This window comes from Orcinus orca, chromosome 1, assembly GCF_937001465.1.
Source record: "Orcinus orca chromosome 1, mOrcOrc1.1, whole genome shotgun sequence".
Taxonomy (NCBI): Eukaryota; Metazoa; Chordata; class Mammalia; order Artiodactyla; family Delphinidae; genus Orcinus; species Orcinus orca.
Genome location: NC_064559.1, coordinates 2,152,036 through 2,177,695, shown reverse-complemented (window position 1 = coordinate 2,177,695; position 25,660 = coordinate 2,152,036). Strand labels below are relative to the sequence as shown.

Sequence of the window (25,660 nt, the reverse complement as noted above, 5' to 3'; positions counted from 1 at the left end):
TTTCATTCCTACAACATCTTTTACACATGGTCGATTTGTGTCATAAGTTCTTCCTCACTCCCACTTCTGAGTATATATCCAAAGGAAACTTATCATTATTTGAAGATATCTGTACTCCCATGTTCATTGTAGCATTATTCACAAGAGCCAGAGTATGGAAACAACCTAAGTGTCCATAGTAGATTAATGGATAAAGGAAATATGGTATATATATACAATGGAATATTATTCAACCTTAAAAAAGAAGAAAATCCTATCATTTAAGTCAACATGGATAAAACTGGAGGACACTATGCTAAGTGAAATAAGACAAAGACAAATAGTGCATGATGTCACTTATAATGTGGACTCTAAAAAAATAATGAAATAAATCAAGTCTTCCCTCCCTGTACATTTTCCTCCGCAGAATCTAGCAGCCTCTACTATGAGTCTTATCTTTTTTTTTTAATTGTTTGTACCAGATCACAACCCCAGGGAACCTATGTATTTACCAATGTATATCTAGATTATAGTTTACCATTGTTCTTTTTCTTTGCAATTCATTCCATCCACTTCTGGCATCAGAACCTCATTTTTCCTTTGGAGAAGTCCTTGTGATTCAGGTAGGCTGTGTGTCTCCTCCCTAGGCTGTGTGACTTGGGGCTGGCTAGACACATTGTTTTATATATACTCTATATGTCTTAAGTACTTATTTCTCTGTTTTCCATCATTTTCCCTCCAAATTTTAGTGTAGTTATTTTTAATTGACATTTGTAATCCTTTTTTTTGTTTGACTAAGGTACTGTTCAACCGATCTTCTGAGTGCTTAATTTAAGCATTTTTAATTCTAGAAGTTTCTTTTGGTTGCATTTCACAGATAATTTTTGCTTAAATTGTACATGTTGTCCTTTTTTTAATACATTAATCATAATTTTAAATAATAGTTTCATTGAGATATAATTTACTTTCCATATTATTTAACGTGTACAATTTAATGTGTTATGCATCTACCACCACAATCAATTTTAGAACTTTCATCCACCCCCCAAAAGAAAAAGAATCTATTATAGGTCACTCACTCCCCCATTTCTCCAAACCCTAGGCAGCCACTAATATACTTTGTCTCTACAGATTTGTCTAGACTGGACATTGCATACAAATGGAATCATACAATTACTTAGCATGTTTTCAAGGTTCATCCATGTTGTAGCATGCATCAGTACTTGATTTCCTTTTATGGCTGAATAATATTCCATGGTGTAGATATTACTAGGTTTCATTTATGCATTCACAGTAAATGGCCATTTGGGGTATTTCCACTTTGGGGCTCTTATGAATAATGCTGCTGTGGTTGGATTTACGTGCAAGTTTTGTATGCAGGTCTAGATTTGTTTTTTAAATTGACAGACTATTTCGGAGCAGTTTGTGGTTTACAGAAAAATTAAGTAGAAAGGACAGAATTCTCATACCTCCTTACCTCTCTACCCAGTTTCCCCTATTATTAACATCTTACATTAACGTAATACATTTGTTATAGTTAATGAACCAATATTGATACATTATTACTAACTAATGTCCATGGTTTACTTTAGACTTCACTCTTTGTTTTGTACATTATATGATTTTTGACAAATGTGCAATAACCTGTATCCACCATTACAGAACCATACACAGGAGTTTCTCTGCCTTTAAAATTCCGGGCTTCACCCATCCTTTTCTCCCTCCCCACAACCTCTGGCAACCACTGATCTTTTGACTGTCTCCACACTTTTGCCTTTTCCTAAATTTCATATAGCTGCAATCATATAATATGCATGTAGCCTTTGCAGATTGGCTTTTTTTCACTTAGCAATATGCATTTAAGCTTCTTCCATGTCTTTTCATGGCTACATAGCCTTTTCTCTTTATTGCTGAATGCTATTCCTTTGTACCGATATACCATAGTTTGTTTATCCATTCACCTATTGAAAAACATCTTGGTTGATTTCAAGTTTCGGCAATTATGAAAGAAAATGTTATAAACATCCATGTGCAGGTTTTTATGTGGATGTAACTTTTCAGTTCCTATGGGTAAATACCAAAGAGCATGATTACTAGATCACTGTATGGTAAAAGTATGTTTAGTTTTGTAAGAAACTGCCAAGTATCCTCCTAGTAACAAATGAGAATCCCAGTTGTTCTGCATCATCAACAACTTTGGTATTTCAGTATTTGGATTTTAGACATTTGAATAGGTGTGTAGTGGTATCTCATTGTTCTAATTTAAAATTCCCTGATTACATGGAAGTGTAGCATCTTTTCATACGCTTATTTGCCGTGTGTCTATTTTCTTTGTTTAATCATAGTTGTTTTTTAACCAAAGCCTACTAACTCTTGTCCTCCTGTGTCTATTTATATTGTCCTTTTTCCTTCTTTTTTTTTTTGAGCTTTTGATCATTTAGTCTTTTTCCTGGTATGTCCAATTATTTTTATTTTAAAATTGGGCTTAACTTATTTTAGGAAACTATAAAGATATCCACATTCAGGATGTTGTTATCGTTCCCTTGAAAAGATTTCCTTTTGCCCATGGCAGACAGTTACTATAGGGACTGGAAACCTTAGTCCATTCTCAGTTTGAGCTCATTCAAAGCCGTTTTTCACTCTGTGTGAAGGTTGCTCTCTTTCTGTCTTGACCTTCCTCTACGGGTGTTGCCCTTTGGGATTACCATGTGAACGTTTAGATTCTCCCTATTCCCAACTACCCTTGTATTTGTTAGGCTTTAAATGTAATGGTTCCCCCAGCCCTGTGAGACTAAGGATACGTGTAGCTTGTCATTCCATTAGTTGTTGCCTTCAGCTTGAGCTCTTGCCGTTTGGCTTCTGTGGTTAGAGTCTTCTGAACTCCTTGGCTTTTCAGCTCCTAGGCTGTATGAGTTGCATCAGCAAATGCCCCAAGGAGAAAAGCTGCACCAAATGTCAAGCTTGCGTCTGTGTTTCCCTTCTCGCCAGAACTTGGCCCACATGTCTCAGTGTCTCTCTAACATTCGGATGCTGGCGAAGAGATGTTTTCTTACTTTATCTGGGTTTTCTAAAATTTCTTTAGACTTCACCTGATCTTATGTTATTATTGAAGTATCATCTCATTTATCCCTAGGAAGAAAATTTACAATTTTATGTTTTATTATTTTATTTTCTATATTACCTCAGTTTCTGTAGAGACCTTTTACCTGATTCTTCAGTCTAGTTCCTGTGTTACCAGTAAGATGGAAATAGGTGGGGGCTAAGAATATTGGGGGGAAAATCACTGATGAATGATATGTCTCGCTCTTTTTGTTTTTCCTCTCCTTATTTACTCTGGCAGCCTACATTTGCCCTTCTTGATTTAACCCAGTTGCCCAAATAAGCAACCCACTCTGGCAAAGACCTGACTTTACTCTCATAAATGTCTGCATGTTAGGATTAGCTAGATGATGAACACCATGCCAAAGTTCTTTGTGTGACCAGTCAGAACGGCCATCATTAAAAAATCTACAAACACTAAATGCTGGAGAGGGTGTGGAGAAAAGGGAACCCTCTTGCACTGTTGGTGGGAATGTACATTGATACAGCCACTATGGAGTACAGTATGGAGGTTCCCTAAAAAACTAAAAATAAAACTACCGTATGATCCAGCAATCCCACTACTGGGCATATACCCTAAAAAAACCATAATTCAAAAAGAGACATGTACCACCATGTTCATTGCAGCACTATTTACAATCGCCAGGACATGGAAGCAACCTAAGTGTCCATCGACAGATTAATGATAAAGAAGATGTGGCACATATATACAATGGAATATTACTCAGCCATAAAAAGAAATGAAATTGAGTTATTTGCAGTGAGGTGGATGGACCTGGAGACTGTCATACAGAGTGAAGTAAGTCAGAAAGAGAAAAACAAATACCGTATGCTAACACAGATACATGGAATCTAAAAAAAAAATTTGTTCTGAAGAACCTAGGGGCAGGACAGGAATAAAGACGTAGAGAATGGACTTGAGGACACGGGGTGGGGAAGGGTAAGCTGGGATGAAGTGACAGAGTGGCTTGGACATATATACACTACCAAGTGTAAAATAGATACTAGTGGGAAGCAGCCACATAGCACAGGGAGATCAGCTCCGTGCTCTGTGACCACCTAGAGGGGTGGGATAGGGAGGGTGGGAGGGAGGGAGATGCAAGAGGGAAGAGATATGGGGATATATGTATACGTATAGCTGATTCACTTTGTTATAAGCAGAAGTTAACACACCATTGTAAAGCAATTATACTCCAATAAAGATGTTAAAAAAGCCAAAAAGTTAGAGAGTAAAAAATTCAAAAGAATTGCCCACACTCCTCCAACAGACTCTCTAACATTTAGCAGAACAGAATTCACACTGAATCTGGTTTATGAGTAAAAGACAAGTCAAGTTTAAAGTGGATCACAGATGACAACATTTCTTTTCCATGTGCCTGCTTTGGAGCCATATTTCTGCTGACCGCTGCAAACCTTCCTCTTGAGTATTCTGTGATATATTAGAACCAGGAATAAGGGATGTTAGTGCTGGAAGGGTCAGCCAGTGGTCTGCGATTTAATTCACATATCCTTTCTGCACCAGGCTCTTTAAGATCATTGAGTTAGCCTAAGAATTTTGAAGCTGTAGAATTCAAGACAGTACATTACAATATGCCAATATTACTATTCTCCTGCTCTGACATTCTCCACTGATGGACAGATGAAGGAGAAGGAAGGGAAGTCACCAGTAACTGAGAGCAAATAAAACTGGAATATTATAATTCAGTATCATTTGAGTGACTGAATTGGCTGGCAGAGTGTTCTCCAGTTAAAGGTGAGGAAAGATTAATTGTGCACATGACACCATTACTGTATTTATACAAGTCTACTGGGACAGTTGTTTGCCTTGAATTGTTTTCTTCATTCATTTCAGTCAGACAGTTGTGTTGACTGATTTTCCTTTTTGATGTATGAAATGACTGACTGAATTTACCATTTAATTTCCACTTAATGCACTGTAAAAACAATACATTAGTCAAATTGGATTGGCAGGTATGAAAATGTTTACCCCAGAACTAGACAGAAATATAATATTTCCTTCTACAGAAATGTAAGTCATATGTCCTGGATTTGGGGGAAATGTTCCAATTTTAACTATTTTGCCACGTTTCAAAAATGTAGGGTCACTGATCCCATAGTAAAAATAAGAAGATCTGTGAAGTCCAGAAAAACATAGTTTTATGTGACACTGACAATCACATAACACAAAAGAAAAAACTATTACGAGATAAATTTTACTGAGTTTCATACTTATCAAAACAAGTTTCACACTTGTTTCTATGTTAAACTTTTGAGTCTTATTCTAGAAGTTCTTTAGGAACAAACACTTCAAATATATTCATAGAAAACCCTCTTTATTTATAATTCCATTCTTCCAATATTTATAGTTACTACAACAGGCCATTTCTCCATGTCCCATCCCATGATTCTCTGCTCCTACTGAACATTTGGAAATTGGTGGCATGAGCAGGAAAGTGAAGCAGTTTTTGAGATTACTGAATAATGCTGATTTTATAAAGACTGCTTTCTTCCATAGTTGACAAACTTATGATGGTACCGATGGTTGGATACTACTCTTAGAGATGAAAAAGGTCTTAAGGAATCTTCCGTATTCCATTCACCAATCTGTGTTCTTGTTCAAAGCAAAATTAATTCCTTTCAAAATTAACATATTAGCTTAATAATAATTTTTAATCTTAAAATAACCTATCTGTGAGAATGGGAATTTTTGGTAGGAAAAAGTGACAGAAGATGGGACAAAAAGAGAATTCATAGAAAGACAAAACAGAATTTTTTAAATGGTGGGTACGAACTTCTGTTTCCAACTCTATCAGTTTACCTTAGGAAAACATACTAGAAAGGCCAGATAAATCATAAGCAACATTTGACTGTGAGCGTTAGAAAGCTACTGAGGTAGCCATGACCTAGAAAAGTAAAATAGAGAAAGAAACTCACTGAAGTGAGAACAATATTCTGCACATGCTTTTCTAGCCCAGTCACTTAGAAACTACTGATGAAGAGCAAAAGTCTGAGAAACCAAATGTGACTCCTAAGAGGTAGAAAAGCCAGTAGATCTTAGGACAATGTCATAGGACTAAGGAAACCAGAGTTGGAATTGAGAAATATCAAGGCAGCTAGAATTTTAAGGACCAAAATCACAGAGAGAGTAAAGATTCAGAGAATTGAGCTGGATTCAGCAACAGTGTTCCCTTGCAGTATTTTCCATGTATAATAGGTAGACAAGACAAGATGCTAAGAAGTCAAACAAAAGCTAACTGAAGTCAAAGCATAGACTTAGTTGGCTGATGATGCTGAAGAGACAAAATTGGGGTTCAGAACCTATGAAAGATTTGTGGCCCAATGGAAAACTAATGATATGAATTAGGACATTGGAAGTCTCTACGTGTGTGTGTGTGTGTGTGTGTGTGTGTGTGTGTGTGTGTGTGTGTGTGTGTGTGTGTCTGTGAGTTAGGAAGGTTGATGCAACATCTACACTGAACCTTATAAAGAAGGAAAATGAGTATGAAGTTGGTTCAGTGACTGAGGTGATCTTCCTCTCTCCTCCCTAGCTAAGAATAGAAAATTCTCTCCTCAAGAAAATACAGTTGACCCTGGAACAATGTAGGGGTTAGAGATGCTGACTCCCTGTGCAGTCAAAAATCTACATATAACTTTATGGTCGGCCCTTCTTTTCTGTGGTTCTGAATCTGAGGTTTCAACCAACAACAGATCATGTAGTACTGTATTACTTATTGAAAAAAAAATCCATGGATAAGTGGATCTGTGCAGTTCAAACCCAGGTTGTTCAAAGGGCAACTGTAATGTCATTCAGATTCTCTACAACTTGTCATATCCCAAGTCTGGTATTCACTGAAGAATTACCAAGAAAAGGAGAATTAGAATAAAAAACAAAACAGAATCAGAGTCATAGATGACCTAAACATTAAAGTTCATACATATTTTGGTAAATATTATCAAGTTCAAGAAAATAGATGACAAGGTGAAGAAATTAACTTGACAACTAGAAACTATAAACTGATTGAAGTTGAACTGATAGAATTAAAAATTATATGAAATTTAAAACTCGGTAGTGGATTGGACACAGGTAAAGAGAGGGAAGTGAACTGGAAGATAGAGTAGTAACAATATTAAGACTAAAGCACGGGAAACAAAAAGAATAAAAAGTACACAAAAGCGCATTTGAGACATATGGGCCACAGTAAACATTTTTATCATATGTGTAAACTGGAATCCAAAGAAAAAAGGAGCGAGAGATTGGGATGAAAACAATATTTCAGAAATATTAACAGCTGAGAGTGCTCTAAAACTAAAAAGAATATATGGAGCCATAAATTCAATAAGCACTAAAAAAATGCAACAAATACAAAGAAAACCACACCTAAGATCACCACAGTACAATTCATGAATAGCAAAGAAAAACATGACATCTTAAAAGCAGCCGAAAAAGAGATAGATTACTTTCAATGGAACAATAGGATTAAGATTACAGCTTACTTCTCAGCGAAACTGACTGGATACTAGAAAATAATGGAATAACATTTTTAAGTGCTAAAGAAAAGAACTGCCCATTGGGAATTCTAGAGGCAGAGAAAATGTTGTTTGGAAGGAAAGATGAAATAAGGAAATTTGCAGACAAACAAAATTTAGAAAATATTTTCTCATCAGAACTGACTGAATTAAATTATAAAGGGAGACCTGCAGGCAGAAGGAAGATTATCACATGAAAATAAGGACTTTATAAAGAATTATGTATATCAGAAAGGATAAATAAGTGGATAAACCTAAATAAAATCTAACAACACAGAAGGGTAATAATAAAATATATCAAAAATTAGAAGGCATTAAAACAAATGGAAGAGGAAAAAGTAGTAAAAGAAATTTAAGATCTCAGCATTGCTTGAGAAGCAGTAAAAGACCTAATAAGTCATGGTACATGTGTAACTGCTACTTATGTAAAAATAACAAGCTAATACAAGGGAAAATGGAATTTGAAGAAATCTCAAAGGAAGAAAGAAGAGCAAAAGGAACATAACAAGGTGGGACAAATAGTAAACAAGGAGTAACCGGTCTATAAGAAAATACATTAACTGTAAATACTCAAATTAAAGGACAAGGATTATTGAAACAAACAAAAAACCTAATTCTATGCCACCTACAAGAGACAAGAGTCAGATTGAAAATGAAAGGATTCAAAAATTATGTCATAACAACAATAAGTAAAATTGAAGAAGATTTTTTAATGTTAACGTAGATTTGAAAGCAAAAAGTATCACTGGCGATAAGGCAGGATAATAAAACCCACTGTTACTTTACAAGGAATACATTATAAACCTAAACTTCAATGCAATATATGAAGGGAAATTCCAAAAATCTAAGTAGAAATAGAAACATCTAAATTACCTAGATCAGTAACACAGAACCACAACAACAAATCAGCAGATTATAGAAGATCTGAATACCATCATTAAAAACTTTGGCCTAAATTTACATAAAACACTGCACCAACAATGATGGAATATATATATTACGCAGAAATTTTTAGGTGCACATGGCACATTTATAAAATTGACTATATTCTGGTTATAAAACAAGACTCCGAATAAGCAAGAAATGTAAAACTATATAACCAATATTTTACCAAATACTTGGATATTAAAAACATACTTCTGATCATTATGTAGGTCAAAGATAAAGTTGCAATGGGAATTAGAATTTTATTAATTCAATGATAATGAAAATATGCCATAACAAAACCTGTGGGTTGCAAATAAAGCTGTGGTCACAGAGAAGTTTATGTATTCCAATTATACTCTCTAAATGTAAAACAGAAAGGAATAAAGCAACTAGAAGATAACCTGTCACCCTGAGGTAGGCAACTCCTGAACTGTACCTGGTGGGGAAGGCAGGGCAGAACTTCAGGAGGCCAGCTGAGAGCACGGTGAACACCATGTCAGGAGCAGTCTCCAAGAAAGAGAATTTAATGTACAAAGGGATGACTAAAATATATTTAAGAGCTAGCACCCTGACCCCTCTTAAGGATGACTTACGTTGCTGGGGAAAAAATAAGAAGTGCTCGATGTAGAAGGTGAATAGCTTTATAATTCTCAGGAGAATCTTGGTACCAGGACCACACAATGAAGAACTTGGAGTCCCCATGGCTAATCCAGTAGAGAGAAAAGGAGAAACAGAGATGCGAGAGAAAATAAATGGAACTCTTGGTGCAATTTGGTGCTGCTGCAGGCCCAAGTCCAGGTATGTGCTCTCTATCTCCACATCTTAAATAAAAGCCACCGTGTTCCTCAGTCTTTCAGGTACTTAGAATTTCTCTTTAGAACCTGAAAATGGGGTCAGCTTTCCTGTCTGTATTGCTACAGTACAAAATAGAGGCAGGATGTTTGAAATAGTTCTCCATCTGGCAGAGGAGGCCTTGAAGCTGTGAGCCACTCACTGCAAACCAGCAGGACATGAAGGATTCTTGATCAGATCTGAAGCTACTGGGAGGCTTTTGAGGAGTTAAATCCCATAGTAAATACTGTACCTTCAATAGCCCCTTCTCCCTCTCTGTCCAGTCTTTCTCCACTCCCGTGGGGGCCCAAAGGGGTTAAATGAGCACTCTTTGACTTGTACTTGGTGGTCCCAGAACTTGACGTGGGCTTGGAGACTTCCATGAAATGTCTGCCTTCCATCTACTGGCTTGGGTTTCTTGGTCTCTCTGCTCCAGGCTAATCCCTTCAACCTGCTTTTTCCATTTCTGCCAGTAATCCCCCTCTCCAGACCTTCCTAATGCTCTTCTGGGGCGGGAGGAGACTTACTGAGGGCAATGTTTATTTCTAGAGGGAGAGGTGGCCACATGACTTCACAGTGGTCGTCCCGTTGATTATTCAGTTTCTGTCTAGATTAGTCGTGGGTGTTTGTGCACCCCAGCCTCACCCCCAGGAGGCTTTAGAACACTGTCCTTATCTCAGCCCTGAGCCTCTCTCTAGCCTCCTTCCCTCTCTCTCCTTACCCATCTTTACCCACAGACTCGCAGGCTTTCTGCACCTCTGAGGAAGATAAGCACTTCACAGAACCTCTGCTACAGAACCAAACATATTGAAATGATTCTTTACGAAGATACTGAAACAACAGAAAATGAATACATGATGATTGTTTCTCCTGAGGGTTCAGTTACCTAGGGGGCCTTTAGCAAACTTTGATTGATAAATCCTTTCCTTCCTTGGCAATAGTTGATCACACTGTGAGGAAAACAAGTTAGAGAATGGAAAAATAATATTTGGATTTCAACGAAATAATAAAGATGCAGGGACTATCTTTGACTTTTGCAAGGTGAGAAGGGAGTTTACATTTTGATTATTTGATGGCAGGAATCCCTTTTAAAACAGGGCCAGTCTGCATGATGCATTTAAAAATCAACCTTTTCAAATATAGCCATAACCCCCACAAGATTTCTTGATTTCTCTGGGTCAGATAAACCATCACATTTCACAGTGGTGCCCTGTATATGAAAGTGATAAACATAACCTGGAAGCACGGCAGTGGCTAAAACTATGGAGCTGGCAGCCATTCGCTGAAGTGATTTTTTGCTTTTAATTCATTGCATAAAATGCTAATGTCCAAATTCAGGCAGGTAGATCTTACCAACCATCAAGAGCTTCAACCCGGCTAACAATTAAGTATGCACTTTCAAACCTTACTTTGACTGCTCCAGAAATTTACTGGGTTTCTTTAATGCCTCTGTACTATTTCCTTTGTGTCATTTTGTTTTTCTTTAAACACATAGCTGTGTGATCTTGGGGAAGTTGTATTATTTCCTTGAGACTTGGTTGCCTTCTCTGTGAATATCTGGGTATAATTTTAGTATTGCTCAATAGAATTTTTGGTGATAATGAAAATATTCTATATCTGTACCATGCATTGCAGAATTCAGTAGCTACATGGAGCTAATAAACATCTTTGAAATATGGCAAATGCAACTGAGGAACTGATATTTTAATCTTATTTTTAAATTTGTTTAAATATAAATAATGCCATGTGGCTAGCATCTGTTGACAGTACAGATGTACATAATATTTTAAGGACACTCTCCACTCAAAAACTCTACCATTCATTAACTCAACCTAAATATTTTTGCCCTCTGACAAACAGGAAATAATTTATGCTTCCCTTGAAATTATCTCTCAAGACCTTTGTCAGTTTGGGGACATTATATTCTTAAAATTGACTTTGCTTTATGAAACTTTAATAATGTTGGAGTTTCCTGCCCTTGGTACCACCTTTGTGATGATGGGAAATATTGTGGATGATCAAGGACCATTTCAAGAGATCACGGAGAGAAACCTCCTTCTGGGTTTAATTTCATTATGAGGATGTCAAAATGCTAAATTACTTAAAATAAAACCCGTACCGTTTTTATGCTAAGTTATATTCTACATGTAGCTGGAAAAATGTTAAAAAGATTTTTAAAGAACTGCACATCTATTTTTGAAGCTGATTTGGCTGTTCAAGGCTTGCTAGCACTTTATCCATCTCAGTACTATTTCACTTAGTAAACAAATGCAGTTGCCATAATTGCTGCATATGTGTCTGTGTTCCCTTCTTGTTTATATGTTTTTGAAGTGAGAAACAATATTTATATCACAGCGCCTATGTAAAGCACAATATCCATTGCTAATTCAGATTGTGTTTTAAGATATGAGACAAAATTTAAGACTTTTACTGTAGTCATAAACATTTAGCAAACCAACCAGAAAATAAAAGCTAATTTTCAGTTGGTTGGCCAAGAACAGAAAAGCGAAGAATACCTAGTGCAAAACCATATCTCTAATAACTACTGTTGGATTTAGAGCACACACATGCTAAACTTATTTTAAAATATCTTCTTATCAAAGATTTGAGGTTGGACCTGAAAAGATATCAGAAGTGAAAATAGTCATGTGGTCTGACCAGCGTGGATCACACAAAGTAAGTGTATACTATATATAAAGTAGATAAATTACGAGGTCCTACTGTATAGCACAGGCAACTATATTCAATACCTTGTAATAACCTATAATGGAAAAGGATCTGAAAAATATATATATATCTGAATCACTTGGCTGTACACCTGAAACACAACATTGTCAATCAACTAGACTTCAAGTAAAACAAAACAAAACAAAAAAGTAAGTGTAAAGGGAAGTATAGTTTTATAAATTCACCTCTGATATCCAATGGACCAACTGAAAGACAACAGAAACTACAACTTTGTAGGAGACAGGACATGGCCAGCAAACTAGGCCATTACCCTCGGTAACGGTCATACCTGCCAAGAAATATACAGACTAGCCTGCATTCATGAATACATAGGAATTCTTCATTTATCTGGCATTATTAGGCAATGAGGTATTGTATGTTAGGAGAAGTTTTTTTTAAATGACAAATTTAAGAGGAGTTATTTTAACCTTCACTCGGTAATTTTTTTCTAAAATTAAGAAATGTACCTACTGGTGTATCTAATGTTTCCTTGATAACTCGGGGTCATCAGTTCCATCAACGTTTGCATGAATAATGTGAATGGAAACAAGACAGGCATGCTTACTGAAACTGAAAATGACACGGCACTGGCTGGAGTAACTAATGAGAGAGCAAGAAAAAAAACAAAAATGAAAACAAACTGTGATCAAGAAACAATCAGTCAAGTTCTGACTTTCTGTACTTAGTTTCAAAACGAAATACCACAAATCCCAGCGAGAGACTCCAGCATCATTAGCTGTCTTTCTCCTTTGTTCCACCTTCCTTTCCTTTTCCTTCTATCCTAGATTGTTCCAGGAAGTGTTTATAGCTCCTTGCAAGACAAATTCTAATACTTGCTTTCTCTCACACAAACTTCACAATATGTCCATGTGATAAATGGTGTGGAGGTAAAAGACAATTCATCACAGGGACATCTCCTATGAAAATAAAATTAGAGACTAGCTTCTAAACATGCAGAGAGAAGGGCGTGGTGTCAGGCACTAATTTCCTTGCGATTTCCTCTCCATTTCTAATAGACGTTCTTATTTACCAAGATCCCTTTTCATTGGTGTCCCATTCCAGACTGCTCTACTCCACCCATCCTCATCCTGTAAAATACATTCACACTCTTTTGTGACCCTACTTATTTGCCCATTAAATAATCAATCATAGAACTGTTGGAATTAAATATAGAGTGAAATTAAAATACTGGAGTCACTTGGAGGCTTTAGCAGCTCCACCAGAAAATACTGGGCATGGATTTAAAAGAGGCTGCGTGGGACTTGCTCTTGTCCAAGTTCTTTCTCAAGAAGTATCTGAAATAAGCCTAAATTCAGAGTTAATCAGACTGGCCTGCTTTCTCAGGTGGACTGGAACTCATTGCTCTTTCCCCTCAACTCCCTGATGTCAGTGGCACTTTCCGGAGGTGAGGTGGACTTCTCTGCCTACTGCAGAAGCTCAGTTTCCCCCCAGGCCCACTCCCTGTCTGAATCCCACACTGGAGGCCCAATGCCAGCCTTCCCAGAACATTCGTGGTCTCCTTTCAGTTTTTGACCTGCTCAGATTGAGTCCCTGTAGACTCTTCCTTAGCTTGAAACCTGATCTTCCACACCTTTCCCTGACCTCGATGGTTACCTTCCTACTTTAGGCCTCAGGTGCTTTAGCTACAAAATGATATAGTTGCCCTTAATTCTAAAGTCTTATTTCTAAAGCTCTACAATGTGATGGCTCCTTGAAAATGTTTCTCTTTGCTGGTTTTAATTTTGTAGAGAATTAAAACCCCAGCTACTCTAAAAGACAGTAAGTTACATTGGATAAGGAAAGTGTGCTTTTGTATTTAGATTAACAGGGATGGAAGACGACTTAGTATGTTTTAAGATACTCATGATCCATTCTCGTGAGAGTTGGGGGAAGAAGGGGAAGAGAGTTAATAAAATACCAAACGATTGTGACAAATTAAGTTCACCAAGATGTAGTTGATTAGTTACTACTTGAATAAGCCACACAAATCCAATTCAAGTTGTTCTTTATTTTTCTAAGAAGGATCCCAGTGAACTGAGTCCCATGTTCAGTGACTCCACGTTCAATGGCTTAGTCTTTAAAAACTGTTATGTTGCTGGAAGAAGAAATATTGCCCATCAGTCCTAATTGATGTTTAGCTATCACGCACATTTGAAATAAATTTATTACTTTGCCTGATCTCAGTGTAATGCATTCCAAAGTGGCAAAGAGCACACGAAAAGTTATGGAGTCTCCATCTTCTACACTAAAGTGTGCAATAAATTACATATTATTTGGCCGTGAAATTCACAAGCCATAGAAACCACGCCATTAGCAATGTATACAGTGGTAATCAGCAGGTAATGAGAATGATATAAAACCAAACAGACTGTGTATGTTGGCACTGCTGCCAATTAAGCAATTATTAAATGCATTCATATGCATCTACGCTAGGTAAGCTCTTTGAGGGCAAGTGCTATGAATTCTACATACCTGTCAGGATATTATATATAGACCAGTTTCTATGGCCTTTATTCAAAGACGCTGAGAAAGGGTTACTCTGGGTAAATTCAGACCTTTTCTCAATATAGAATTTGGTCAACATGCATTCTGAACAGCAAAATTTCACAGTGCTTTCAATTTTCCTACACTAATTGCCACCTCAGCAAATGCAGGATTAAGTATAATGGATTATAAGAATTTAGAAAGGAAAGATGGAAGAGAAGAAGGAAGGTAGAAAAAAGGTGGGTATGGAATACTTCAATATTTATGTAAAGAGTGGACCTAAAACTAACCTGAGGTTACCCTGAGCTATTAGCATACGCTATAGAAACTTAAATGAAAAAATAAAAAACCCAGCAAGGGAAACTCAAAGATTCTTTGTTTTTTCACTTTACTGCATATACACGTCCATCTTAAACAATCTATATGCTTATATCCAATAAGAGAGCATTGTTTCGCAAGGCTATTTGGGTTCTATCAGCATGTAAAGGTCGGACAACTCAACTTTAGCAGAGTTAGCCTTCAGATGAATAATTGCTTCTCTCAGGTTGTGAGCATTTGAATTTTCCAGAAATGTTTCCCAAAACATGAAAATTAAAAGAGTCCTAGGACAGCGTCCTTTAGAAGTTTTATAGTATCAAGGTTTTTGGAGGAAGAGTATCCTTGTCGATTATCAACACAATGATTCCAAGCAGGTCAATTTATGCTGAGAATATTATATAACAGAACCCACTTCACCTCCATTATACTGACAATGATCTTCGTTACTTCAACCTTGTGCTTCTTAGTAAAGTTGAAAATACTGAGCCAAGAACAGACAGTGACAATGCCAGAGACTCAGATGTACCTATAGGTGCCTTCAGACAACATCAGCCACCCAGGCTAAAGTTCTGGTTTAAAACATCCCAACATGAATGAATCTCAAAAACCATGTGCTGAGCGAGTGAAGCCAGATCAAAAGGGCACCTACTGTATTATTCAACTTACATGAAATTCTGAACTGGGCAAAAGTCATCTCTAAAGATAAAAAACAGATCCATGGTTGCCTTGGGGTGGGAGATGGGGATACTTTTGCAAAAGCCTAGGAGGAAACTTTCTAGGGTTTTAGAATTGTTATCTATCTTTATGGGGGTGGTAGTTATACAAATGTATACATTAATTACAAGTCACTGAACCGTTGACTAAAAATGTCTGCATTTTATTGTATGTAAATGATACCTTAATAAGGTTGATTACAAAATGAACCAAAACCAAAACAAAGCAGAAGAAAAAGCTCTCAAGACCTCAAAGGAAATATACTGTTTTCTTCCAGGGTACCAGACTGGAAATGAGGCATTGGTCTGTTCTACCCTCAGATTATCCCTAGGATTATCTAGTCTATTTTAAAGCACTAGAGTCCCCTATCAGGAAAACTCACCCCATGTTTAATTATTTTGATTTCTTCTCTGCCTCTTCTCCCAACACAGTGAAGCCATTCACGGAAGAAAAACCAGCTTTTTCCAACTTTGCATCATCGCATATTCTTTCCAAAGCTGTTATTTATGGAATAAAATTTGGCTACACTTTGTAAAAATCTAGCTTTTTGAGACTTACAAATCTTAACAGTTAACCTATTGCCTCCACTGGAATTTATAAAAAAATTATTTTGAAAATGAATAGCTAAGACTTGACATTTTTGTTTTTTGTGATTTTCTCTTCCCCTAAGAGAGAAGTGAGTAGGAATGAGAAACACATACATAAAGAAAAAAATTATCTTGCTGCCTTTGCATGGTTATAATTTATAGGAGGCCCTTTTCAACAATAATCTATTATCAGAATCAATAAAATATAATCTCCATGAAGGCCAGGCCAGGATATTTGTCTCTTTTTCAGCAGATTGCAATACGAACCACATTCATGGATATGCTTTTTGATGATCTTTGTAATACTGTAACAGTTGACCATTTCCTCATGCCTCTTCACCTTAACTTAAACCTGGTTTTTCACTAATGACCTCACATTTCCTTCTCTAACACTTGGTTGTGGACCTCTTTTCCAACTCCAACTCCAACTCCAACTCGCATTTCACTCTGGAACCAAAGGAAGACTCACACCTTCCTCCTTTTTAGTGATACTTGAACGTCATTACCATATTATGATCACCCTGAAGAATACCCAGACAATTGTTATTTCAGAGCCATCTGACAGTTTGTAGCTCTAAAAATTAACTAAGGACCGCATTTGTCAAAAATATCCTAGTTTAAGATTTTGGTAATAGAGCAACAGTAATTCCGAAGTCATTTATGACAATCAGTGTGGGAAACACCCTCCTTCGGGAAGATCCTTTGCCATACAATACTCTTTCCCTGTCTGATAATAGGGAAGAATGGCCGTGGAAAGTAACCTTTTGTGGAAAGAAATACTTGGCCTCGAGAAGGCTTGAAGTTCATACATTTTTCTTGAATTAGATTCTCCATTAATTACTTTATCCACAAAGAGGTAATTATCAGAGTTATGTAAGCAATTAAGGAGATGCTACTCCACATTCTTTCAGCTTGTTGACCCTTCTCACTTTATTTCATGTGGCTATCTGAAACATCAGTGATTTACATGTCTTTCTTTCTTTTTTTTTTAACAGATTTCTCTGTGTGTGTGTCCCCATGATGAAAACATCATTAAAGTAAAATATCATGAATAGACTCTTAAGAAGCAGAGTCTACTTAAAGTCCTGGAAAATATGAAAGCACTAATATTCACGAACAACTCTACACTCTGAAAGTTACTCCAAATTTTGTTGATCTCTCTTTTGTCTAGGAGTTTTTCAAATTTTCTACCATGATCATTTGTTAGTTTTATAATTAATTAGTAAAGGCATTACATCATACAATCTTTTGTTATCCATTGCAGTTTTAAAACTATTCCTTTCCTTGTCCTCAGCAGATATGTCATAGATTATTAGTACACAAGCAAAGACTTTCAACGTAACAGTACTTTATAGTGAGAAGAACTATACTGAGCTATCTCTATCCTAAGACAATGCACTAGAAAAGCACTAGGACTTCTTAAGCACTAGGAATACAGAGACGATCAAGGGGCAAGTTCCTTGCCTTCGAGTATATATAATCATTATAGCAAATGCTTAAATAGCACTTAGTATATAACTCACCACAGCAGTCTTATTATCCTCCTTTTTAATAGGTGAGCAGAGGAAGCCACAGGGAAGTCATAGGGTAAAGCCAGAATTTGAACCTAGGTAGGCTAGTACATTCTCCACGGCTTTAACTATTACGTTAAAATATATATATATATATATAAGTTTTATATATATATATATATAACTCCAAGTATTCCAAAGTTACAAAACACTTATCTACCAAAACTCAAAAAGGAGCACACAAACTTGCATAGAAAATAAACATGTAAAAGTTCATAAAGAAACCACAATATAACCTGCTCCACATAATATACTGACTGCAGTGTACTGGGCCTCTCCCATCCTTAGGTAGATGGAAATTACAACAAAATAATACTTTTCACCCTTGGAAGCCACAGCATCTCTCATACCAACCAACCAATTACTTCCTTAGAACAGGAAATTAACCTGAATATCATTTTATATATATATATATAGCATTACTGATGTAGAATCTTTGTTTAAAGACAATAACTTCAATAGCAGAGGGAACTTTACCATTGCAGGCTTCAGATAACCTCTATATTTCTCAGATTTCATGCTAAATCATAAAATGCCGTATTGTGTCTGAAGCTATTTTTTCAATAGTCCATTTTCTTAAATGGATGAGCAAAGCAGTAAATACTGAGGGACATTTTGGCTCCCAAATCCTAAAGCCATTCTGATTATGCCTGGGTGATCATGGGGACGTCATCGGAACTACCAGAGGACTGGCTGAAATACCAGTTTTGTGGCCACCTTACAAATTAGAAATTATACAGAATCCAATTTTATTTTTTTGTTAAGTAATTCCTATGAGGCTTTTGGGATGTCAGTGTAAAGTCCTTTCATGTGTAATCTTTATCCATTAGATAGGGAACAATGCCAATCCCCGTCATAAATACTTTCACAACCTGACACTGAAAATCCACTGTAGGGCATAGGACCTGCAAATAGGATATGAATCACACACATCCACTCATTCAGACAACCCACAAATATTCATTTTTAAGTCTACTATATGCCAATAATGTACTGGCCTCTCAGACGCTAAACCATGCTAAATGCTGAAAGAGACATAGTTCTGGCCCTCCTGGAACTTATTACCTACAGAAGTGCCTTCATTGTAAATGGTCAGGTCTCAGCCAATGCTATTATCATCAGTGTGTGACCAAATGATACAGCTTGCTTTCTAAACAAGCTCCACACTCTTTGCTTTCAACATTTTTGTTTTCCTTCAAGCACATAATCCAGTGGTCAATTTCTCCCAGTTAGTGAGGTTTGGGGAAAATGTACCCAGTGAACATTTCCTTTGTGGCCTCACTCTTTCCTCACACTCTCCTCTGTGCTCTTGAGCTAAAGAGTCCTGGATTAAAGTCACTTGCTCTAACCTTATTATTTTAAAATACGGCTGCTCCTGCTTTGAGGATTTCCACTGGACCAACACAGCAGCAAAGCAGCACTGAATCAGAAACAGGTAAATTTCAAAATGACAGCTCTAAACATATCCACTCTCCTTTTGTTTTCCTCCTATCCCTTTGCTCTGAACACCTCTGCCCTGAGGCTTTGCCTTTACCTTTCTCTGATTATAGCTCCAAAAGGGTTTCCAAGAGCAGGGAGTATTTACGGTTTCATTTGCTCCCAAGTCCTTTGTGGAAAAGGATACTTGCTTCCTGATTCTTACTAATTCCACACTCACATCATCAACACAAAAATCATCATTTAAAAAAAATATCCTCAGCTTCATATTTCTTCTGGGCCAACACTGAAAGAATATTTTCAAAGAAACAATATCCTCTCTCCTTTGCTCTTCTGAGTTTCACGTTCTTACCTCCAGCCTCATTTTCAACCCTTATAACGGGATGCATCACAAAAACAGAAGAAAGTTCTTTGTGCTTTCCTGTACCAGCTAATTATTCTAATTTGTTCTGTCTCTACCGAACAGAATGTGAAATCAACACAAAGCCTTATTATGTGACCTCTTCCAAGGGAATGGTCTGAGAGTTGTCTATGTACTAATGAAGCTCAGTGTGTATTAAGGGTTGACTGAAGCAATCATCAGGAATTTTCATCCCTTAAATTAGTGTTTTCCACCAAATGCACATTTTCATTTCAGATAATATAACTTTTAAGTTCAGAATACAACTGGACAAAAGAAAAGAAAAAAAGGTAACCAACACAACATTAGCAGTAATAACACAGTAACAGCTATCATCCTTCCCTGAGGAATTCAGCCTACTTTATGGACACAATTTAGTACAAACTCATAAGAAAGCTAACAAAGCCCCAAACCACTTCACAACAGCGTAGAGAGGTAAAGGTCAGAAATTATTACTGCCAGACCCAGCAGACAATGGCACCTACCGGAAGGAGCACAGGACAGGAAAACCTGGAAGCCTGTGTTCCAGTTTCGGTTATTCCTGTAAGCATTAGTACGATCTGAGTGAACTCAGCCTGCCCTGCTTTTTCCGTTTATAAAAAGCTACATCATCCTCTCAGTAGAATGAAATGCCACATCTGAAAAGTTGCAGATCTCTTTAGGAAAGAAACAAAACTCATGCTTTCCAACCAAAATGGAATAATTCAGTCAATGGAGACTTAATAAAAATCTGCCATAAAGCAATTGTTTACTTGAAATCTATCTTTTGTGGTATATTTATTGGGGTAAGGAGTGTAAGCATATCATAATTAGAGTTACCAATTATTCCAGAAATCAAGGTCATTGAGTTCAGATTCCAACTTTGACCCTGACCCAGGCTTACAGAGATGTAAGATGTCCCAATACCTCATATCCACCATACATGGGAGAAACAAGGTATGCAGACAGATCCTCTTATAAATATCCCATATGTAGTGGTTTTAATACAGGGTCTCAGATTCATTGCCATTCTTCGCATCCAGATGTGGGCATTTTCCCTTGAATTTGGGCAGGCTTTCCATGGCTTCAAACAATAGAGCAGGGGTCAGTAAATTATGGCTGGTGGGCCAAGTCTAGGCCTCTACCGGCTTTTATAAATGAAGCTTTATTGGAACACAGCCATGTTCCTTAGTATATGTATTGTTTGTGTCTGTTTTCACATCACAGAAGCAGAGCTAAGTAGTTGCAAAAGAGACTGTATGGCTTGTAAAGCCTAAAATATTGACTGTCTGACACTTTATGGAAAAAGGTCTCCAAAGCCTGCAATAGTATATAATGAAAGTGATGTACATCTTATGTAACATCTAAGACTAGGTCATAAAAGGTCATGGAGCTTTTGCATGATTCTCGTGGAATGCTTCAACCCTGGACACTCATTCTCTTGGGATACTCTATCTTGAATCCTAACTACCACGTTATGAGAAGTCCAAGCCACATGGGCAGCCATCTATAGGCACTCCAGTCAACAGTCCTTGTTGGGCCCAGTCTTCAAGGGCCAGACATGTGAATTAAAATTATCTAGATGATTCCAGCCCCAGCCATCTGAATCCTCATGAGCTGAGGTTTCAGACATCAGTCATGGAGTAGAGACAAGCCATCTCCTCTGTGTACTGTTTGAATTGCTGACCCACAGAATCTGGGCACATATTAAAATTTTTGTTTATTTCACCACTAAGTTTGGACTTCTTTATTATGTAGCAATAGATAACTATAGCACGGTGTCTGTACACAGATCTACATTTCACAGAGCACATACTTTTAGATGTGAATGTTGACTGCTCAATTTCTAAGAAGAACGTATACACACACATAGGTACAAACTGTTTATGTATATGTAAATATTAGACCTATATAAACTAATCTATATTATCCATAAAATGAGGGGGCCTTGATAATGGCTAACATTATTTTTCGGTATTTATTGTGTTCCAAGAACTGATAAATTCTTGCATTGTATGAATTTTCTCTTTTAACCGTCATAGCAACTCCCTAAGAGAAGTAATGTTATCTCTATTTTATAGGTGAGAAAACTGAGGTAAAACAGATAACATGCTCAAGAGTACTCAGCAAGTAAATTTTAGAGTCAAGATTTGAACCCAAGTTCTCAAGTTTTAGATCCCTTACTCATACTCACCAAGCTATATACTGAGGAAGAGGATGAAAGCTGAAGCCATTACCTCATGCTCAAGAAGTTAGACAGAAACTTAACAGGTATATTTGAAAGAAGACAGGACTTGGAGTCATAAGTCCAGAGCCTGAGTTATGAGATGAATTCTCCTCTCATCTAGATATAGGTTTGTTTTTAGAAAATGAAGAAGATCACTGCATATTTTGATTGTTAATTTCTGTACTTAATGATTACCAAAGAATGGAATTTCACCAGGGAGCTATTTTGCAATGACATAAACTATTTTATTTTTTTGGTTTGTTTTTGTTTTTGTTTTTGCGGTATGCGGGCCTCTCGCTGTTGTGGCCTCTCCCGTTGCGGAGCACAGGCTCCGGACGCACAGGCTCAGCGGCCACGGCTCACGGACCCAGCTGCTCCGCGGCATGTGGGATCTTCCCGGACTGGGGCACGAACCCGTGTTCCCTGCATCGACAGGCGGACTCTCAACCACTGCGCCACCAGGGAAGCCCGACATAAATTATTGATTCAAAACCAAACCATTATTATAAATTGTTGATTCAAAATCAAATCTTTATTAAGTCTCCCTTGCATCAGAAGTCTTTCCCACTATTCTTTTCTTTTGAAACCCTTTCCTGTCTACTCTTGGCCAAAGCCTGAAGCCTAATTTAACACTTGGAAATAAAATAATGAAATAGTCATAACACAGCAATTCCAATGCCTACTGAAACGGAAGCTCTAAATAATTTTTTTTTAAAGTTTTTTTTTTTTTTTTTTTTTTTTTGCGGTACACGGGCCTCTCGCTGTTGTGGCCTCTCCCGTTGCGGAGCACAGGCTCCGGACTCACAGGCCCAGCGGCCATGGCTCACGGGCCCAGCCGCTCCGCGGCACGTGGGATCCTCCTGGACCGGGGCACAAACCCGCGTCCCCTGCATCGGCGGGCGGACTCTCAACCACTGCGCCACCAGGGAAGCCCTCTAAATAATTTTTCAGATAATTTAGGAAATTAAAAATATTTACATCATAGATGCAAAGACAGAAGTTACTTGTGTAATAAATGGTGAGACAAAAAGTTTCTGGTCAAGTAGATTTGTTTAAATATGAACACTAATCTGAGCTCTACCCCTGTGCTAAAACCCAGTGACAGGTTGCCTACAGCTTCTAAAGGGATATAGTTCAGTGCATTGGGTCAAATTCATGCCATAAAATGTGGTATTAGTAGTAGTACTAGAAGACAGAGTGACTGTCTTCTTTGGGACATAGATGAAGACCCCAAGATAGACAATATCAAGGACAAATTATGTAGAATAAGATATTATCTCAGTCCTTGGAACATGTCATCCAGGATAGAAAAAGAAGTAGATTTATTATCAAGTACATGAAGCCAGAGACAGTAAGCAATGAGTGGTAGTTGGTTAAAATAGACAGGTTTTAGAAGTAGAGGCACGGACGTAGAAAACAAATTTAGGGTTACCAGGAGATTGTGGCAGGGAGGCTAACTTGGGAGATTGGGACTGAAATATACACACTACTATACATAAAATAGATAACTAATAAGAACCTGCTCTTCTTATTAGCACAGGGAACTCCACTCAATACTCTGTAATGGGCTATTTGGAAAAGACTCTAAAAAAAAATAAAATTGGGGCTTCCCTGGTGGTGCAGTGGTTGAGAGTCTGCCTGCCGATGCAGGGGACACGGGTTTGTGCCCCGGTCCGGGAAGATCCCACATGCCGCGGAGCGGCTGGGCCCGTGAGCCATGGCCGCTGAGCCTGCGCGTCCAGAGCCTGTGCTCCACAACGGGAGAGGCCACAACAGTGAGAGGCCCGCGTACCGAAAAAAGAAAAAAAAAAGTGGATATATGTATATGTATAACTGATTCACTTTGCTGTACACCTGAAACTAACACAACACTGTAAATCAACTATACTCCAATAAAAATTTTTTTAAAAATTAGGATTTAAGAACCATAGTCAGGGAGCAGTGTGGATTGGAAAGATCTGGCAAGAAATATTTCTGCATCCTCAGACAGTGCTCCCCAAGCTGGCTATTGCAAGGGTGAGCATTTAAGAGATCTTTGACCTAAGGAGGACATGAGATTAACAATCTATCCCAATGTGCATGAATTATTCTCCTCGGTGCTATCAGAAATCAGATGGCATCCTAGAGCAAGCGTCAGCAGATCTTTTCTGTACAGGGTCAGATAGTAAATATTTTGGATTTTCTGTACCATACGTCTCCGTTGCAACTGCCCATCTGCTGCTGTAGCACAGAAACAGCCATGCACAATACGTTAATGAATGAGTGCGGCTGTGTTCAAGCAAAACGTTATGTACAAAACCAGGAGTCAAGCGAGATCTGAACAGTGGGCCAGAGTGTGTGGACTCCAGTTCTGGGTCAGTGTTCACAGCTGAATGAGCCATGAGGCCTTAAGTTCCAGTTCTCATTGTACTACTTTCTACCTGGGTGAACTTGGGTTCATCCTTTTATTTATATGGGCCACTGTATTAGTCAAGGTTCTCCAGAAAAACAGAACCAACAGCATGTGTATACAATGTGCCCATATATACTGATAGATATAGATCTAGATATCGATATTGATGCCTAGATCTATATCCATATCTATATAAAGATAGAGAAAGAGAGAGAGAGATTTTAAACAATTGGTTCACACAATAATAGAGGCTTGGTAAATTCAAAATCTGCAGGTTAGCCTGTCTAGAGACTCTAGGAAGACTTGCAGTTCAATTTCTGTAAGTCTTCTGGCAGAATTCCTTTTTGCGACAGGGAGGTCAGTCTTTGTTTTATTAAGAGCTTCAACTGATTGGATGAGGCCCATGCATATTATGGAGGATAATCTGCTTTACTCAAAGTCCGCCACCAATTTAAATATGAATTTCATCCAAAAACACCATCACAGGGACTACCCTGGTGGCACAGTGGTTAAGAATCCACCTGTCAATGCAGGGGACACAGGTTTGAGCCCTAGTCTGGGAAGATCTCACACGCCATGGAGCAACTAAGCCTGTGCACCACAGCTGCTGAGCCCGTGCACCTAGAGCCCATGCTCTGCAACGAGAAGCCACCGCAATGAGAAGCCCGCGCACCACAACAAAGAGTAGTCCTCGCTTGCTGCAAATAGAGAAAGCCCACGTGCAGCAACGAAGACCCAATGCAGCCAAAAATATAAATAAAACATAAAAATTTAAAAAAACACAAAAACACCATCACAGAAATATCCAGAATAATATTTGACCAAATAATTGGGCATGGTGGCCCAGACAAATTGACATGGAAAATTCACCACCTAAGCCATAGTTTTGTCACCTTTTACTGAGAAATATGACTTATCTGAACTATTTTGATACCTAGAAGATACCTTCTAGAGGTAACACCCTCAGTTTTTTACACGGTAGGCAGTAGAGGGAAAGAGTCCATTTGCCCAGTCAGATGACACCTAAAGGATAAAATTCTGTCTTTTCTCTCCAACCCACAAGGATGAATGCCAAAAATACATCACTTATATCTGCTTTAGCTAACACAGGATAGGTCTGGAACAGACCTATGCTCCCAGTAAGTCTCATGAAATGCTGTTTCATTAAGGGGAGACTTTACTTGCTAAGATTAGAATCAAAACAGGGTGGTGGATGAAAAACTGCCCAAGGATATAAGCTCATGCAAGGAAGCAAGAGAGAGAATGGGTATCCGAAGATGTGCGCTCTGAGCCAACACTAATTCCACAGCATCAGGTTGTAATTCAAGGAGCCCAACTGCTGGGGTTTTTTTCCCCTTCTTTTTTCCCCCAAAGAGGGACAAGCATACTGACAAAGGAAGAGCATTAGTCACCACAGATAAATTCCTTTTTAGAGGTGATCTCGCAAATGATTTGGCTCAA

At 37.7% G+C, this 25,660-nt stretch overlaps 1 long non-coding RNA gene across 2 annotated transcripts in view; it reads left to right on the top strand.

Annotated features, from left to right (window-relative positions):
- Positions 1 to 18,106, top strand: part of LOC125964831 (uncharacterized) — a 29,360-nt gene extending 11,254 nt beyond the window's left edge. Inside the window, exons 3-4 of one of the 2 annotated variants that reach the window (XR_007478103.1) lie at positions 9,187 to 9,330; positions 17,189 to 18,106. This is a non-coding gene — a long non-coding RNA (uncharacterized LOC125964831). The remainder of the gene's footprint in view (positions 1 to 9,186; positions 9,331 to 17,188) is intronic. The other variant, XR_007478107.1, reaches the window with a different exon arrangement.
- The last annotated feature ends 7,554 nt before the right edge of the window (positions 18,107 to 25,660 follow it).